This window comes from Liolophura sinensis, chromosome 11 (assembly GCF_032854445.1).
Source record: "Liolophura sinensis isolate JHLJ2023 chromosome 11, CUHK_Ljap_v2, whole genome shotgun sequence".
Taxonomy (NCBI): domain Eukaryota; kingdom Metazoa; phylum Mollusca; class Polyplacophora; order Chitonida; family Chitonidae; genus Liolophura; species Liolophura sinensis.
This window is the reverse complement of record NC_088305.1, coordinates 18,781,244-18,802,038: the sequence shown is the minus strand read 5'-3', so window position 1 is coordinate 18,802,038 and position 20,795 is coordinate 18,781,244. Positions and strand designations below refer to the sequence as shown.

The 20,795-nt window shown below is 39.0% G+C and overlaps 1 protein-coding gene across 1 annotated transcript in view; it reads right to left on the bottom strand.

Moving 5' to 3' along the window:
• LOC135477461 (DNA mismatch repair protein Mlh1-like) overlaps positions 1-20,795 on the bottom strand; it is an 82,140-nt gene that overhangs the window by 60,742 nt on the left and 603 nt on the right.

Sequence of the window (20,795 nt, the reverse complement as noted above, 5' to 3'; positions counted from 1 at the left end):
TCAGTTCGATGCCTGCTTGTTTACATCAAGTGTTCAGGAATTTTCTTATTCTAGACAATTCCACCAGGCCTATATAAGATCTATAAAAACCAGGTCAAAGGGAAGAGAACGGAGAATTATTGAGAGTTTTGGATGCTTTATTTTGGTGCCTTTATAGCCTCTGGCTTTGTTATATCTCCACCGAGCACTTGTTCAGTCTGAACTTGTATATTTAATTTGTGCTCTTGTATACACAGTGCTTATTAGTACACGGACCCTGTCTGTGGAATTTTGTGTATATTTCGTCATACACTCAGTTATACTGTGGATTTTCCCTCTTGTGAATTTGCCTCTGAGCATTTACGCCTGTGTGGTATATATTGTGGAATATATGCGTCCGTTTGGACTTGACACCGTTGTACATGTAAGTACTTTAGTGTTTGTATAGATACTACTATCCTTTCTTGTTAAACTTAAGTACTTTAGTATTTAGTAAAAGTCTTGTTATCTGTTCTTGTTCAATGTAATAAATTGTTGTAAAATAAAATCTGCTGGTTTTGGTTATTTTTTTGTGCGGCTAAACTGTCGTGTATTTCGAACAAGCCATCTCTTTATAATACAGACAGTTTGGGTCGTAACAATATATAAATGCAGATCATCAAATTTTTTCCCCACATACTTTTTTTCCAGACTGCCAAATTTCAATAATTCCAAAACGGCATGTCTATTTGTGAGACTGGAAATGAAAAACCAAAAAGATCCCTAATGAAGTCAGAATATGGACTAGTGGTTAGCTCAACATGTACCTTGAAGAAAGTTAATTATTGAAAATAGCCAGTATATCCTTAGAGATGGCATTGTCTATGGAGGGACTCCACATACATGTATGTATCTCCCTGTCTGAATGATGGCATTGTCTATGGAGGGACTCCACATACATGCATGTATCTCCCTGTCTGAATGATGGCATTGTCTATGGAGGGACTTCATATACATGCATGTATCTCCCTGTCTGAATGATGGCATTGTCTATGGAGGGACTCCACATACATGCATGTATCTCCCTGTCTGAATGATGGCATTGTCTATGGAGGGACTCCACATACAGGCACGTATCTCCCTGTCTGAATGATGGTATTGTCTATGGAGGGCCTTCACATACATGCATGTATCTCCCTGTCTGAACGATGGCATTGTCTATGGAGGGACTTCACATACAGGCATGTATCTCCCTGTCTGAATGATGGTATTGTCTATGGAGGGACTCCACATACATGCATGTATCTCCCTGTCTGAACGATGGCATTGTCTATGGAGGGACTTCACATACAGGCATGTATCTCCCTGTCTGAACGATGGCATTGTCTATGGAGGGACTCCACATACATGCATGTATCTCCCTGTCTGAATGATGGCATTGTCTATGGAGGGACTCCACATACATGCATGTATCTCCCTGTCTGAATGATGGCATTGTCTATGGAGGGAATCCACATACATGCATGTATCTCCCTGTCTGAACGATGGCATTGTCTATGGAGGGACTTCACATACAGGCATGTATCTCCCTGTCTGAACGATGGCATTGTCTATGGAGGGACTCCACATACATGCATGTATCTCCCTGTCTGAATGATGGCATTGTCTATGGAGGGACTCCACATACATGCATGTATCTCCCTGTCTGAATGATGGCATTGTCTATGGAGGGACTTCACATACATGCATGTATCTCCCTGTCTGAATGATGGCATTGTCTATGGAGGGACTCCACATACATGCATGTATCTCCCTGTCTGAACGATGGCATTGTCTATGGAGGGACTTCACATACATGCATGTATCTCCCTGTCTGAACGATGGCATTGTCTATGGAGGGACTTCACATACAGGCATGTATCTCCCTGTCTGAACGATGGCATTGTCTATGGAGGGACTTCACATACAGGCATGTATCTCCCTGTCTGAACGATGGCATTGTCTATGGAGGGACTTCACATACATGCATGTATCTCCCTGTCTGAACGATGGCATTGTCTATGGAGGGACTTCACATACATGCATGTATCTCCCTGTCTGAACGATGGCATTGTCTATGGAGGGACTTCACATACATGCATGTATCTCCCTGTCTGAACGATGGCATTGTCTATGGAGGGACTTCACATACATGCATGTATCTCCCTGTCTGAACGATGGCATTGTCTATGGAGGGAGTTCACATACATGCATGTATCTCCCTGTCTGAACGATGGCATTGTCTATGGAGGGGACTTCACATACATGCATGTATCTCCCTGTCTGAACGATGGCATTGTTTATGGAGGGACTTCACATACATATATGTATCTCCCAGTCTGAATGATGGCATTGTTTATGGAGGGACTTCACATACATATATGTATCTCCCAGTCTGAATGATGGCATTGTCTATGGAGGGACTTCACATACATGCATGTCTCTACCAGTCTGAACGATGGCATTGTCTATGGAGGGACTCCACATACATATATGTATCTCTTAGTTGGAACGATGGCATTGTCTACGTGGGACTTCAAATACATGCATGTATCTCCCAGTCTTAACGATGGCATTGTCTATGGAGAGACTTTACATACATGCATGTATTTCCCAGTTTGAATGATAATGAAACAGAGGAAAGTTCCTAATAGTGAAAGAAAATTATTCACTCCGGATCTTCAATTGTTAAAGTGAATGTACCTTCAGTTTAAAAATAGCTACAGATCAGCTACATGTAGGTTCATGTGTTTTATTGACTGGACTGCTGGACATGCTAATTAAGTTACCAGTACGAGATGCTGGTTGCAGCTAAAAAACAGTGTCACAAGTCAAAGATTCTCCCACAGGTACGATGTTTAGCTTGCATGATTAATGTATCGGCCCACCTCTTAAATTCCAAAAGGTGAAGAAATATAAAGGTTTATGGGTGTAGGAAAACTGTGTACTGCAGTTCAGCAACAAACCACTTCTTTTTTAAATTTTTTTAAACAATTTTTATTCTAACTAAAACTCAAACCTCAATAAAAATACGCTATATGTTTTATTCACATGAGAAACAACAGAGATACTTTATCTTCATTACCATACAATCAATAAAAGAACTCAAGCATGACTGTTCATACCTATACAATGTTAACATTATGATACAATAAATATAGTTTTGATCAACTGCCAAGGGTTAGCTGATGTTATAAAAAGAAAGGATGTTCAATTATATGTTCACAAGATACACATATTGATGAAAAACTTTGAAAAAAGTAATCCGCTCTGAGTGGGGAACAGGAACACAAATTTGCCCTTTTAGATCTAACGCTCCATGGGTCGCTATTTTATATCATGATAACTTGGATTACAAAATCAATGCGCTGGAAAGAGATGTGAATGGTAACTTTAAGAATGACTTTTCATGATACTAAACTAACTTTAGGGAATATATCAGGTGGGCATAAAAAATAGGCTGTACTTTGATGTTGCATTGCTTCAATATCCTTTGTTCAAACCCCTGCAAACTTTAGACAGTCGAATCGCATGATTTTGTAACTATACTGACCAATTTTCTTGGTTGAGTAGTCTGTACACAGGGGCGAAATTGAAAACACAGCCTCAAAAACGCACGTTCCGGTGACCCACATTGCATCACTTGTCAGGTGTCATGAGTACAGCGTACGCTGCACGTGTGTGACACGCTTCAATCAAGACACGCTGTCTGGCAGTTTCTGGAAAAACCCTTCTGCCAGATAGGCAGAAGTTTTGCTGAATCAAGATGGTTTTCTCTGCGGCGGACAAGGAATTGATCACCTTTTCAAGTAAAACAAGGGAGAACATCTTTTTGAAATGTCCGGAACATGTGTTTTTGATTCTATTTTGATTTTGGTCCCATGAACAGAAATCTTAAAGGATGAAATTGAAATTTGGTTTGTATACTAAGGACATAATGGCTTTTGGGTGTGTAAATTTTTAGAAGCTGATGTAAGAGGGTTTCGGAGATATTGAGTGTCAAAGTACAGCCCATTTTTTTTACGCCCCACCGATATATGGCCCCCAATACTGACAAACCTGGTTTTTATCTGAACTTAGGCTTATTCAAATATTTGAAAATCAGCCTACTATCATATGTGGTGATTGGAACCTTGTTTTATACCCTGTGAACAGCACTGACAACTACAAATATGTTAATAACTTTCAAGCTAGAAATTTAGTTATTCAATTAATACACAGTAATGGATATATAGATGTTTGAAGAGCTTCACATGAAAAACAAAAGAAGACATACATGGCGATGTACAAATCCACATACACAAGCATGATTAGATTTTTTTTATAACCACACTATATATATATATATATATATATATATATATATATATAACATCACTACAGTTGCAGACATTATCACTGATACTATTAAAATGTAAATTAAACAACAGAGGTAAATCTTACTGGAAAGTTATTTTTCTTTAAGATGTAGAATATATCAATCTTGTTAACAGAGAAATAATTCACACTGTGGAGGAATATGCAGTCCTAGTATATAACATACGTGAATTACCAAATGTCAATCGCCCGTATCTACAGCTAAAGATAGAAGATGACTTGTTTTTAGAAATTCTCTTGTACAAGATCAGAGGCACCACAATAAAACACTCTTCTGAAAAGAAAAAGGGAATCTAGTCTTGAAAAAGAAAATGAAAGATTAAAAAAACAGATCGAAAGAGATTTTCTGAAAGCCTCCCAGTACACATTAAGCACATTAGGGCAATCTGAAAACAGAACTTGGTAAAATCAGAGAAGAAAAAATAAATGGAAATATAGCTACTAAAGCAGCAATGTCGGGGTTCAAGCCGATATTGCCAGCCTATTGCCAACTGTGTCACTTGCGGTTACTTTAATGGTGTCCATGTATAGATGCATAACCAACTTAATTAGAAAGACTACATTCTTCGTAGTCATCTGTACATTGTAACTACACTGTACAGCATGTATACGTAGATGTGCCAAATGGAATAAATCGACCTTTGGACAGCTCAACGATAGAGTATATGTATTGCGCTTTGCACTCCGTGATTTTTAGCTTTACAGCTGTAACAGTTTTCTGTCACGTGACCTGCAAATATGTGGGAAAATGCATTTTTTTTCACGTTTTGATAGCAATTTGTGACAAAATGTACATCGCACAGCAAAACTAAGACCGGATTCGTGATCAGGAGCTCAAACGACGTCAGGTAGCATGTAAAGAATTTTAAGATTCAACTTTTTTGTTTTCCCATGGCATCACACCTTATGTAATAGTCAAAGCCTAATTTGTACACATATTGCATCCTTTTTCTGTTCAAAAAGCCTTCACAGAACGCTGTTTAAGTGTGCTAAATTTCAAGTTAATTGGACTGTGCGGTTGGAAAAAATGGCTGTCAAATGTTTTTACCTCAACCCATAATGGCTGTCAGATCAGGTGACTCTGGTCACCCAACTTTTTACTCTTAAGAGCAAATCTCCGAGTCTATCACCTGCCTAAGTTTCACATATTTTTGTTGTGAAGTTTTAGCTGTAGAAGTTTTTCAATTTTGAAAAAGGAAATAATAGTGATTGTTTTTTTTTGGCATGTACTACTTCCAATTTGCTGACGCCACTTCCAACTGTGTAAAAGTTTTCTACTTGCCTTGGGATAATGTTAGGCCTTAAGATTGCATCTCTGGCTTCATTGGTTAAGAAAATATGCCCATTTGAAGTATTGATGACATCACATCTGGTTTTGCAAAATTTGCATATTTGGAATCAGCATCCAAATCTGCCTCAGATACGACTATTTGTCCGACTTTTTCTTTGGAATTGTAGAAATCATTAGCCAAAAAAAAAAGAATTTTTGGTCACATGACATTTTCACCCAATAGCGAGCTTCTACAATTTTCAACAGAGAAAGTTCTCGTTCTGAAATTTAATAAGCCTCGGCTTTGTGAAATTTCAGTATTCGCATCAGCCGATCTGAAGATGAAGAATTTTTAAGAATTTCATCAAAATCCAAGATGGCCACCATGTCATGTGACTCTATCTGCTCAAAAGCTATGATGTACAACATCAAGTCCTATGACAAACGTTAAAATTTCATTAAATTCAGACTGATAGTTTTCTCTAGAAACACGTCACAATTTTGGTGAGAATAATAATAATAATAAATTAAATAAATAAAACAAATAATCTGAACAGATACAATAGGAATTCAAGCCTGAATGGCTTGAACCCCTTATTATAGAACGATCAAAAGCAGAACTAGCAGGCCTGGGATAGAAACCATCAAACAATTTCCTTGGTTTAGAGAGAGCAAATCACATGAACAGGGATAATAATTATTTTGAGAATAATTCTCGAAAGCACTAAGGAAACTTTTGACAGATTAAAAAATTAGGATGGAAGAAGAAAAATATTATGGTGACCAGTACAGTGAGCATATACATGTACATGTAATTGAAAAAGAAGTAAAAATCTCATTAGACGAGGTAAAAGAATTAGAAGGTGCAACAAGACATCAGGAATGTTTTGAGGAATACTGCCAATATTGCAAAATCGCATGGACTGGATGGTTTAATTATCCTTTAAATTCTTTTGGAAAGATTTAGGTTTCTTTGTTTTAAGGACAATTAATAAAGCACATGAAGCTGGAGAACTTACACTGTGTCTAAAATATGGAGTTATTTGGCAGCGTTCCCATGCAGCATTTTCTCTTTCGCAGTTTTCCTTATGTAGAGAACACGGTAACGGGCAACACCCACAATTTTCCACCGTTTTCAACGAATACCTCAGTATTCTAAAAACACCAAATGGACACTCAGGTCAAATGCTATCCCAAACGACTCTGCCCTCTTTGATGAGACGGTGAAATCAACAGAGCGTGTCGCTCAGCCCATTAATATGCACGGCTAACTTCTGCACATGTAGCTGCCGAATAACACCGATCAGCAACATAAGCCCTACATGCGCAGTCTGTATACAGAGCACTGCCGCCTTTCATCGGGTATGGTGATTTTACAACTTTCAAATGCAATAATTCTTGTGCAATTACCTACTGAACAAGTTGTGTTTAGCTACACAATGTTATCTGGTGTTTTTTGTATTACAGGTGATCAACATCGAAGGTAAAATGACATCCAGGAGTGCATAAGATCTATACCTCACTGTCCAAAACATTCACAGATATAATCTGAAATGAGCTTGCCTGGGAACTTGAGCAACTGAGTTCCATTAAACAAAAATTTATACATTTCATCAAACAAAGGAGAAGTAAATAGGGCTCCTTTTAGTATCTTTGGAGCAGGCCCAGGAAAAATGATTTCCCCTGTTTATCTAAATAGGTACAATGTTTTATGTCCAGCTATTAAATAGCTGTTTATGTATGAAATAACTTTTATACACATGCATATGAGCTGTAGACGCATTGATAATGGCAGATCTATTGGCGGGACTACTTCCAAAGCCGACTGCCTTTAGCCGGTCAAGGTGTTTCCCGCTGAGCAGTCTGCTTTCACAGCAATTCGCGGACCACAGCTAGAGGACTGTTGATCCGAAGATCCGAAATCGCAACATATATTTCTCCCTTGAGCTAACATTCTTGGTCAAATGGTTAGACAAGATGAAGATATTGTAGGCATATGTATAGAGGCCACTGAATATAAAATAGAGCAATATGCAGACGACACACAGCTAACTGTTGACGGTTCTGAGATTTCACAAAAAAGATCTCTTTCTGTATTAGACCCATTTTTTAAAATGTCAGGGCTGAAAATTAATGTCAAAAAGACAAAAGCTGCATGGATAGGTTCCATGAAAACTTCAGAACCAAAGTTATGTCAGGACGTGAAGTTAGATTGGGTTACAGATTTCAACATATTAGGAATACATTTTTCGACATTTAATTTAAACGCAATCTTTAAAATAAATTATCTAGCAACATCTGAAGAACTTAAAGCAGAACTCTACAAACAGACTAAGAAATTTAACATAGCTTGGGAAAGCCACAGTCATTAAACCCATGGCTCTGCCCAAATTAACACGCCTTTACTAGCCTGCCATCCCCACCGCTAATTCATATCCAGGAATTAAATTCCACTTTTTGCGAGCTTGTATAGAATGGCAAAAACACATAAAATAAAATGAAATAAATGAAATATAAAAAGTGAAGGAGGGCTTCGTATGGTCAATGTCGGTAACTATATTAACAGCCTTAAAATATCTTGGGTAAAACGTTTGATCTCTGATGACAGAAATAGGGCCCGGTTACTTTACGAAAATTATACACAAGAAATTCAACACCCCTTTTGGAAAGAGACATTTGAAGCCTGGAGAACTCTGAGAATTAAGATCACACCAACAACACTGTCATATATTTTAGATGAAACGATATGGTATAATTCTCACCTGAAAAAGCCTACACTTGTAAGAAACTGGTATGCAAAAGGTGTGAAATACATAACAGATGTTAGATATTGGAACAGCAAAATTTTGTATTTTTAATAAACTGAAAGCAAAATTATAACACAACCGATAGATATTTATACCTAGACCGCTTAATCATATCATTCCCAAATGAATGAATAGATAAAAGATTCAACCTTCTATTATTAGTTTCAAACTATATCGTCCCTCTCTTGCCAGGAGACATTGGAAATATCCCAGATATTTTCATGAGCGTTCTTTCTCGTACAGCAGAAACAAAACTGAGGAATTTTCAATACAAGCCTTTCCCCTGCATCATCTTTACAAACTCGCAATTTTCACCAAGAGGAAAGAAAGATCCTGATACCTTTAGTTTTTGCAGGATGGAAAAAGAAACCATTCAGCATCTATTTATTTTCTGCCCAGCGGTAAACTCTTTCTGTGAAGAGTTATGAACTTGGTTCAACAATACCCAAAGGCTACCTAAAAAATTAATAACTTCAAAAATAATAGCAGGACGGGCCGCAATGAATGTTTAATAAATTTCATTATAATTTTTGCAAAGAAATATGTATATAATAGTAAATCTGGAAATACCAGATTCAATATGAATAATTTTCTTCACTTATTGCAGGAATAATACATTATGGAAGCTACTATGAACAACAGTGCTAAATTATTTGATAAAAAATTTGTCAGCCATTAGAGGTCAATTTTACTAATTAGGTATATCAATATGGAGAAAATTCCTTGTAACAAACCACAACAGCCTTTCCAATGTCAATGTTTCTTCCGTAATGTATGTATATATGTAGGTATTTATGTTTGTATACATGTTCATGTTATCTCCTTGTAAATACGTATGCCTCGAGGCACATGATGTCTAAATGTAACATGTCTATGGACTATGTATATATGTTGCAGCTCATGTAACTCACAAAAAAAGTAAAAAAAAAAAAAAAATAGGAAAGTTTGAAAATCATAACTTTTTGTTTTAGTGATGGTGCACAACCGAGATATCACAGTTCAAAGTATCATAAAGTAAACCTACTCATATATTGATGATCGAAAGTGCTGCCATATGTTATAACCCCAAGACATAACAGCTTCAGCTTACATCACCTGAACCCTGTTTTGCCCATTAACCATATGTGTACAGGGTACAAGTGACGTCACGTTGTGTTTCCGAGTGCTCTCACAGGTACGAGTGACGTCACATTGTGCTTCCCAGTGCTCTCACATGTGCGAGTGACGTCACCTTGTGCTTCTGAGTGCTTTCACAGGTGCGAGTGATGTCACCTTGTGCTTCCGAGTGCTCTCACAGGTGCGAGTGATGTCACATTGTGCTTCCGAGTGCTCTCACAGGTGCGAGTGATGTCACCTTGTGCTTCCAAGTGCTTTCACATGTGCGAGTGACGTCACCTTGTGCTTCCGAGTGCTCTCACAGGTGTGAGTGATGTCACCTTGTGCTTCCGAGTGCTCTCACAGGTGCGAGTGATGTCACCTTGTGCTTCCGAGTGCTCTCACAGGTGCGAGTGACGTCACCTTGTGCTTCCGAGTGCTCTCACAGGTGCGAGTGACGTCACCTTGTGCTTCCGAGTGCTTTCACATGTGCGAGTGACGTCACCTTGTGCTTCTGAGTGCTCTCACAAAGAGTTCCTTACGACCACAGTTGATTTCGAAAGTTACCGACATGGACAGACATGTCAGAAAAAAATCTGTTTTCAAGCCTCTTCCTAAATAAGTCTTGTTATATTATTTGCTGTCCTTTCTTTTAACAAATAATAATGATGAATGAATGATCATGACGTTTTATGTCAAACTGGCAGTTTTTCAGCCATAACATCCTCTTGAGAACATGTTAAAACCAGGATTTTGACATGATACATTGTTGAAAATCAGATCAAAGAAGAAAATATAGAGGCTGCGTATTGCGCACAGCTTCATTTTACAGTATAATCTAAATCACAATTCGAAACATGTTTTCATCATTGATCAGACAAAATCACAATCTAAGGGACCTCAGGTTTGTAACAATGACTCAGTGTCTACCACAAACATGACTGAGCCGTTTAACAAGGAACCAAAAAAAAAACACACACCAAACAGCAGGGTTGGTAGACACAACTCTTTTGTTTCAAAAACTTTCAAAGACAGCTCATATTTCACTTCTTTTTATTACTGATCCTCCAAGAAATATCCCTCGGCAGATGAAAAAATCTTACAGACAGAAAACCAGCAAGGCTGTCATTATTTATAGCAGTGTTGTCTCTGTCATATATCAATTGGTTTGATCTTGTTATCACACAACTGAAAGAAAACCACTGATAAATTCTCGATAGATACAAAGACGTGGACGACACCTCAGCTGTTGTTGTTTTGTTTTTTTTATTAGAAAAATGTAATCTTCGGGCTATTCATGTCATGCTTGAAACTGAGCCATAATTAAAACATGCAAACCACTGATAAATATCGACGAAGAGAACAACTCTCGAGTTGTTTAGTTAATTTATTGCCACATGCAGCATTTAAGGCGCTTCGCACCTCAAACTGAGCTTCAACAACATTAAAAAGGAAAAAAAAAAAAACAAAGAAGAAGAAAAAAAAAAACACTTCACAGTGGGGGGAAAAAAGCTGATGTAGGCATTAATTATTTTTTACAAGGCAAATCTTTCAAATGCATCTCTAATACCTTAGCTCTGTTTCTGTCCGAGTTTAAGATGTCCTTGGAGGACTCAGCACTGACATATACACAAGAGCTGCAAGGAAGGAAGTAAGTCTGTTGAGAGAGATAAAACTTCCAGGTTGTTTGTCAGTGTGGGTGGGTAGTCTGAGAGGTCACGATGACCTAAAAGACCACGGCTGATTTCAAGGGGAGGTGGTCAGGAACACTCACAGACTAACCATCAAAACGGATGACCTCTACAGAAGACATCCCATGTTAACTGATTTTCAGTGGCTCCGGCCTTTCCTTTGCGCAGTTTAACTGTCACACTGCCTTAGCGCTAGTGAATGACTTTTGAACAATGAACCCAATTAAAGTCTGAGAGTCGAGGACAAGAGGACACTGGGCATGGACAAGAGAACACTGGGCATGGACAAGAGAACACTGGGCATGGACAACAGGACACTGGGCATGGACAACAGGACACTGGGCATGGACAAGAGAACACAGGGCATGGACAAGAGAACATTGGGCATGGACAAGAGGACAATGGGCATGGACAAGAGGACACTGGGCATGGACAAGAGGACACTGGGCATGGACAAGAGGTCACTGGGCATAGACAAGAGGACATTGGGCATGGACAAGAGAACACTGGTCATGGACAAGAGGACACTGGGCATAACATGCATAAGGTAGAGGACACTGGGCATGGACAAGAGGACACTGGGCATGGACAAGAGGACACTGGGCATGGACAAGAGGACACTGGGCATGGACAAGAGGTCACTGGGCATGGACAAGAGGACATTGGGCATGGACAAGAGAACACTGGTCATGGACAAGAGGACACTGGGCATAACATGCATAAGGTAGAGGACACTGGGCATGGACAAGAGGACACTGGGCATGGACAAGAGGACACTGGGCATGGTTTAGCTTCTAGAAATCCGGTTCTATACAGACCTTTTGTAATGCCTTGAAAGTAGGGTTATTCACTTCATGATCACCTTTAAGGTACAAACTTTGAATACACGAACTCGTCAACAAAACATGTATTCTGCTATAAACCCAAATTACACAGCTTCACATGAAAGCTGATTTATTTGCGATAGAGCATAGGCACTTGACACTGAGGAGAATTCACAGTCCCTTCTACCCTAAAGGCTTCATTGTCTAACAGGTAAACCCAGTGCAGATTAAATCAATTAGCATCTTTCATGGGATGACAATAAAAAAAATAGCTGTGGTTTATGGTAAGCTGCTTCACATGACAAGACTACAATGTTTTGCCATCCAGATCAGTTATTGCCCGTAGGTGTTGGGCAAAAAGGAAAACAACAAGGTTACGATAACAGGAAGAGTCGGAACGATCAAACGAAAATATACTGAACAAAAATAGTTCCTGATCAATAGCATCAATAGCGACAGTTGAGTAAGCCAGGGTTGGGCAGCCTTTTCACAATAGGAATCATGCAGCCATTCAACTCTTCATAAGCTCAGTCAGCAACCTCGCCAGAGGCAATCCTCTTCAGACTGATTGATTGCGAGTACGTTTGAGTGCTTTGTCATGTGGGCGTCTAATGCACATTAGATCTCCGCTCGTCCAGAACCTGTTTTACCACAAGCTGTTGCAAGGCTCTATCAAGCACTACAATTGGCTACCATGCTGACGTCTTCACCATGTGTGACTTTCAGGAATGATGCCAGCACAAGCTTCAACATCTAAACAGACATGGGAACACCTAAGGCTATTACAATAATTGAGGTAACCTGTACCTGACACATAACTATAATGTAATTGAGACAACCTGTTCCTAACATATAGCTGGTGTTAAACTGAGATAACCTGTTCAGACCTATAACCACATGTGTATTGTAATTGACATTACCTGTTCCTGACATCTAGCAAGTGTATTTGAGATAACCTGTACCTGACCTATATCTAGTGTAATTGAGATAACCTGTTCCTGGCACATAGCTATAGTGTAATTGAGATAACCTGTTCCTGGCATATAGCTATAGTGTAATTGAGATAACCTGTTCCTGGCATATAGCTATAGCGTAATTGAGACAACATGTTCCTGGCATATAGCTATAGTGTAATTGAGATAACCTGTTCCTGGCATATAGCTATAGCGTAATTGAGATAACCTGTTCCTGGTATATAGCTATAGCGTAATTGAGATAACCTGTTCCTGGCATATAGCTATAGCGTAATTGAGATAACATGTTCCTGGCATATAGCTATAGTGTAATTGAGATAACCTGTTCCTGGTTAGCAATATAAATGGCTTCAATCATGTGTTGCATAAATTTTGCTTAAAATTAAAAGTGAAAGAAATTTTCAGCTTTCTTGTCCAAAAAAAAAAAAAATAAATAAATAAAAAAATAACATAAAACAAATAAAAAAACCCAAAACAAAACATGAATGTCCCTTTTTTTCGTGCCAATAAAGGTATACCTTTATATACATTCCATTTACATCATTAATTCCTCACTTATACTGGGACTTAATGGCCCTTAACAAAACAAAACCACATTTGTCATTTGCAGTCCCCACCTCATCATGAAATTTCAAACTCAAATAAAATTTTTCATGTTTTAAGTGCCCCGACATAAATATTTATTTCTTTGCTGTTTTGTGAGTCATGTAAAGCATAAGATTTAACAAATATTCGCTTTATAGGGAGGATATATTGGCAGGATCCCCAAAGAGGTATCAAGTACCATGGAGCAGTGGCTGATTTTAAACACATGACCTCATGACAAGGTCAAGGTCACTTTGTGTAGAATCTATACAGTGGTTCTCTCAGGCAGAGATGGACTAGGGGAACGTAATAGCCTACCAGCTGAACAAACTCATCAGACACCATGTTTATATATACATAACATAGAATTCTGTGAAATGCCAGGTGAGACTGACATGATGAATAACAGTATAGCAGTAGTGAATTCCTGGTTAGTCCCTGTAAGTGGAGTGCCATCAGTGGTAAATTGATTGTACGAATACACTGCACATGGTTATTTAGAAGATGTAGCTCCAACTTACCCAGCTAAGCTGGTTTATCACCAGCAACCCAAGGGATAAAGCACCCCCCCCCCCCTCCCCTGCACCGCTATCTCCTCCCCATCCCAGAGATCAAAGATATAGCCAAGACTATGAACTAAGAAACAACCTGGTCCCTTGATGCCTACTTGCCCCATTGTCCCTGTAAAAAATTATGTGGCTTGCTAAAGGCCACTGGCTTTGTCAACTCCTCTGGTGTCTCTTGCTAAAGGCCACTATCTCTGTCGACTCCTCTGGTGCCTCTTGTTACAGGCCACTGGCTTTGTCAACTCCTCTGGTGTCTCTTGCTAAAGGCCACTATCTCTGTCGACTCCTCTGGTGCCTCTTACCAAAGGTCACTATCTCTGTCGACTCCTCTGGTATCTCTTGCTAAAGGCCACTATCTCTGTCGACTCCTCTGGTGTCTCTTGCTAAAGACCACTATCTTTGCCGACTCCTCTGGTGTCTCTTGCTAAAGGCCACTGTCTCTGTCGACTCCTCTGGTGTCTCTTGCGAAAGGCCACTATCTCTGTCGACTCCTCTGGTGTCTTTTGCTAAAGGCCACTATCTCTGCCGACTCCTCTAGTGCCTCTTGCCAAAGGTCACTATCTCTGTCGACTCCTCTGGTGTCTCTTGCTAAAAGCCACTACCTCTGTCGACTCCTCTGGTGTCTCTTGCTAAAGACCACTATCTTTGTCGACTCCTCTGGTACCTCTTGCCAAAGGCCACTATCTCTGTCGACTCCTCTGGTGTCTCTTGCCAAAGGCCACTGTCTCTGTCGACTCCTCTGGTGTCTCTTGCTAAAGGCCACTATCTTTATCGGCTCCTCTGGTGTCTTGCTATCTTGTGAATGAAAGTATTGTGGACTGGCAATTAAGGCCCTAGAAATGTCTTTAATAGACATTGGTCCTTGTTTGAATAACTCCCTGATCTATAAAATTATGTACGCAATAATAGCAGAAGTCAGTGCAAAGAATTTGAATAAACAACCAATCAGTTTCAAGAAAATCACTTTAAGTATGTAAAGCTCATGCATGGTTAAGGCTAGTTGTTTCGATATTGATCTAACATTCCAGAAAGTGAACTGAAGTAGGTTGCACTAAAATTTTTATCAACATCGGACAACATTTAGAGCAGATATGTTGCAAAGAAATCTACAATCCACAACAAAATCATGGGATTCAGTAATTAGCAATATGCATGTATCATGCTGTTTTCAAGCTTGATCACATAAAATGCGACAATATTGGTAGGAGTTACTGCCTGCATGGAGATAAAAATGTGACAAACGGACAGAGCCGACAGATCTAAATCAATATTCCTCCCTGCATGAAATAATCAAAGTCCTAATAAAGAATATTATGCTAATGAAGGTCAGCAGGTCATGGGTTTCAAGCTAATACACTGTACATGTATGTAAATATTTGTCTGTTCAGGACCTCCCCTGGCTCGGCTGTCTGGACTGCCTTGATCTGGACTATGTAAGGCACTAGCCTGCCAGCCCCAGTTCAACCTGATGTCAAATTCTGGCACTGAATATACTTCTGCAAGACTAGCAGCTGGAATGGTGTTTTAATAGTGTTTTTCTCCCCCACTCCCCTCCCCCCATCGGATCACAAAGTGGTCTTTAATGGAAGATAGACATAGTCCTAACTTCAAAACAGTTACTTGTGTTTAACTTGTGCCTTAAGTACTTTAGAAATTTAATGCTATACGTGGTCTTACAGTAATTCCATGGAAAAATTAAAAACTGGAGTTTAAATTTAATTACATGTGTTCTGGAATAATATGACAAGTTAAGACTAAGTCTATTAGGTATCTTCATGATGCGGGGTATATGAGTCAGTGCAAGTCACATTAACGTATATACATTTATAAATACCTTAATTCTTCTAAAATTTGGGACATTTATTAGTAGTGTTGAAAATAGAATACTACATTTCTTTACCAGCCTTTTGTTTATTTATTGATTTATTTATTTGATTGGTGTTTTACGCCGTACTCAAGAATATTTCACTTATACGACGGCAGCCAGCATAATGGTGGGAGGAAATGGGCAGAGCCCGGGGGAAACCCACAACCATCTGCAGGTTGCTGACAGACCTTCTGACCAATCAACTCCTGTATTATCTGGACTGGCAGTATATCCATGGGTAGTCATGTGATTGCATACAAATCAAAGGTACACTGTGATGAAAATGTGCATGTGATTCGTGAAGATAGATGCTTGTACGTAGCTTGTACCTCAAAGCCTGACTGATCAAGAACAGTAAGAATTTATGATGATCATAAAAAACCACCTGCGACCACTTTGACTGGCACGCAACTGTTGTTGATATCTTCAGATTTATCAAGATTTGCCAATAGTCCCCATGAAAGAGCCAGGAGATAAGGAAGATCATACAGACCACTAACCAAAAGTAGGACAAAAAAAAATTGATCCATTTATTTATTTCATTGCTATTTGACGTCACACTCATGAATCAACATAAGTTTTATGGATGGATGATACCAGAGTGCCCAAGGCTGACCACTTTATTCTATGTGGCAAGTAATACATTACACTGATCACCTTTCCCATGTGTGACCGGTACACCATACTGTACACTGCAAGCTGCAGTGATATAGACTCCACAAAGGTAAGACAAGAATCTATCAGCACAAAGGTAAAATGTCCAGCACAGCTTATAATCAGCACCGGTTTGGTGAAGCAGACCATGTAACTCTGAAAATTCACCAAGGGAAAAGCTCAAAGCCAGAGTGGAGAGCTGTTTGTCCAGTGCATGGATATGCCTTGAGCTACAGGACATGTCTGCTGTGTCCTAGGTCTGAACAGCTGGACTGCTCCCTTATCCAATCCTGGCTAAGCTGCCTCTCTGCTGAAGGATGAAGACTGGCTGCCCAACAGCTGGAAGCCAAACTCAGCCTCGAGGACAACAACTTTTGTTACAGTCTGTTCACATAACTCAACATTTTACTCTATAAACTCCATTTACTAATCTAACTTGTACAAAGTCTTATGGTTCCTTTTCACTTTGTTGGCATGGAAATTTTTCACAGCAAGTCTTTAATATCACTCAAACAGATGGTACATCGTAATTGGTGAATTTGCCATGAAGTTCTTTGTTCGGTCCATACATTGTAGGCCTAAGCGTACAAACATATTTGGTGAGTTTCAGCAAAATAAAACCGTGAGAGTATGATCATGTTGATTTTTCATTTTGAAATTTTTATACAACACAAAAGGCCCCGTAGAATTAATAAAAGATTCTAAAACAATGGCGGTTCTGGCCTGGCTATGGTTTTCTGCATCAAACATGCAAGACTCACCATTTGCTTATGCTGGTTACATAGGAATATAATTCCCTTTCACACCGTTCATTTGTATACCAGTACACCCAGACATTATTACACCTTACCAGTGTAAACTCTAATGATGTGAATAACCACATTCATTGTGTGGAGAATGAGGTATCAGTCTGTATAAGCGACCGAGTATTCAAATATAAACAAATGCGGAGTTGGTACCGTATGCAAATCACAATCAAGGGACCCGATCTGACTACAGATGTATTTTACGACACCTTCAATGATTATGAAATCACTTAAATTGCTTCTGCCTGTCAGTGAAACTTGTACGCAATTCGCTGTGGAGGTCTGTGTGAATTCATTAAAGTCTGTCTGCTAGGACAGAGTTGGTGAGAGATCTTCACTGAGGAGGTGCAGGTGAATACACTGAAGTCTGTCTGCCAGATGAGATTTGGCGGGAGATCTCACAATGACTACAAGTCACATCAAAGGACAATTCCCTCCCAATTCAGGGCAAGCCAGACATACTGTCCCCATCAGCCCAATCTGATTGCCTTCAGTAGCTGACAATGAAGCTCACAACAGTGATTCTTTCCATACATGCACAAGTGTATAGGCCTACATACCCTGCACCCTGTTTCTGTCACACAAAGTGAATAAACAAAACTCTGTCCAAGGATTTAATTCAGTGTATAGCTGACAAGTTTAATGTACAGTTTGAATTCTTGAAGAAGCGAAGGTCTTATATTCAATCCATGAGCCTGCAAGGTTTATAAGTGTTTCATCAGCCATAAAGAAATTTTCTTTCCTACATGTATCGCAATATTGAAAACATTTCAAACAGGAGTCTAAATTTGCAGCCATCCCCCCTCCCCCTATATTTTCATATCTATCACATCTGAATGCAAAATAGCATAGCAGTGTAGCCCACATTGCCTCCACCCCCCACACTTGAACCCCTTCAGTACAGGCCTACATGTGGGAAAAATTCCTAACATATTTGGACTGAGCTGCCAATCAACCATTATTCCCGCCTAAACCATACAGTTGTGATTATTCCAAGGGGCGGGTCACTGAAAATAAATAATATAATTGGTCAATGTTGAATTCATTAAGCTGTCAGATACAGACACGTGACTGTGAGCTGGCAGGAAATGTTAACCGCTTATTTACATTAATACACTGTTTCAAAATTGTCACATGTATGTGAAGCTTGTAATAGGTGTATTTCTGTGTATGTACCCATTTCCACACCTGCCAACACCATATTCAGGTATGACAAATTACAAACATTTAAAACCCAGCTTGCAGTCTGAATGTTTCCAAGCTGCAAATGCTTTTATTTCAACCTATTTTTTTTTTTATTGCTTAGTCAGGCGTGTAAAATGTCTTGGATTACAATCTCTGTGGATTTGACAAGACAGTTGTAGCTTCAGATTTACCTCACATGTGATTATGAGACAATATGAGACTGACTTGTCATCTACCAGGCTGATAGACTGTTTGGACCAACAGGTTATGCCTATATAGCCGGCTGGCCATTCCTAGATATTGGACACTAACGGCACGGATCCCACATCGGCATGCCACCTTTTCCGATCCGCCATTCTGGCTTAAGAGCTCTTCCCCAATTAACACTTTAGAAATTCTAATTCCTCAAACACATATGAGATAGCAACTTTCTGTGCAATTTCTGGACATTTGTAATTTTATTTTGGAGACAAAACTGCATCGATTGGATTGGCCAATTCCAGGGCTTCATAATTTCAGGAAGTATAATTTTTTAAGTGTCTACAAAGAAGAACGTCTTCAGAATATACTTGAATAAACACTTTGCATTCATGCGAAAAGGATGAAGAATTACAGTATGCACATTAAGTACAGGTAAGGCCTCCATACCGTGTCACTTGAGTCGATAATTACTCAGCTAGCAGACCGTACCACGCAGAGTTAATGCACTTTCCCAATGCCAATTTTACAAGAGCTTGGGACTTAATGAATTGTGTAAGTCCATTTAAATGACTCGGATGGTTTTTCTCCGAAAAAAACCTATGAAATTGCAGGCAGTCTCCGAAAAACCACTGCCTGTAGTGAAAGTCAGACTGAAAAAGTGCCAAAAGCTATTTAAGGCAGAAGATTAATGAAGGTACGACGTGGATTGCGTCTTGTGTTGGACGTCTTCCTGATGTACAGGATACTTAAGGTACTTCCTCAGAAGTATATGGTATGTAAAAGCGCACTTTCAGAAGCACGGTCAACTCGTAAAAGTTTTTCTGACAAGAAATTAATCATACTTGACAACAAGGGGATGAATCGACCAGAATAGAGCAAAATGTGTCACCTGAAAAATGCTAACCTTTAACTGAATAACAGTGCAATGTGCGTGCTTGTACACAGCCTGGCTTGTAATTACTAAGCCGAGAATCTAAAGCTAAAACCATCTGCCCATTAAGGCACCTTCAACAAATCTCTCACATCACTACCAATTACCCTACTTCTTCACCCTTTTATACAACCACTGCGACCAATATTTTGAAACATTCTGAGAAAATTATGAGTTGTAGAGAAATAATCTGCCCAGTTTTATGAAGCTTTCTTGAACAACACTGGGTGCTTGATTCTAACATGTGGTCTATAAACACAGTTGAGGTTTTATTTGTTCTTTTCGGAAAGAACTGCAACCAACCTATCAACGGATTAAACTTCACCACATTCCTTTGTTTCTCTGAGTGTGGTTTCATGCAATAGAAGAATGAACAAGAAACTCGTGTTTCCACTTGCCAACACCATATGGGCAAAAAACCAAATACACAGTGATTCTATTGAAATGTTTGAAGAGACATAATCTAGTTTAATTGTATTAATTAAGTCACTGATCAGGTAGATGAAATCCTTGTAACTGAACACCATTTAGACTGTCACTGCTGGTATCTGCAGTAGAGTTGAGCAACAACGCTATATAAATAAACCTGGCTGGTCACATAAAGGCAACTTTTCATACCCATTATGATACATTCGCAATGCCACCAGGCTTCCAAACTTTCCTTTTACTTCCTAAAGGGTAACTAGCTGTTTGAGATAATCAAATGGCTAACTTGATGATAATGATACATTTGAAAGTTCAACTCTCAAGTTTTGAATCATTTTACTTGTACTATTTGGCTGTGTTTTTTGCGATTTAAAAAAAAAAGGAAAATTTTTTCCAAAAAAAAAACAACAAAAAACAGCCCAGCCTATTTACTAAAATCGTTCTAATAAATACAAAACAAAATGACTTCATTTCTAATTTTTTAATCACTTCATTCTTTTAATCTGATAAGAGCCTAAATCTAACCGTGAATTATGTGA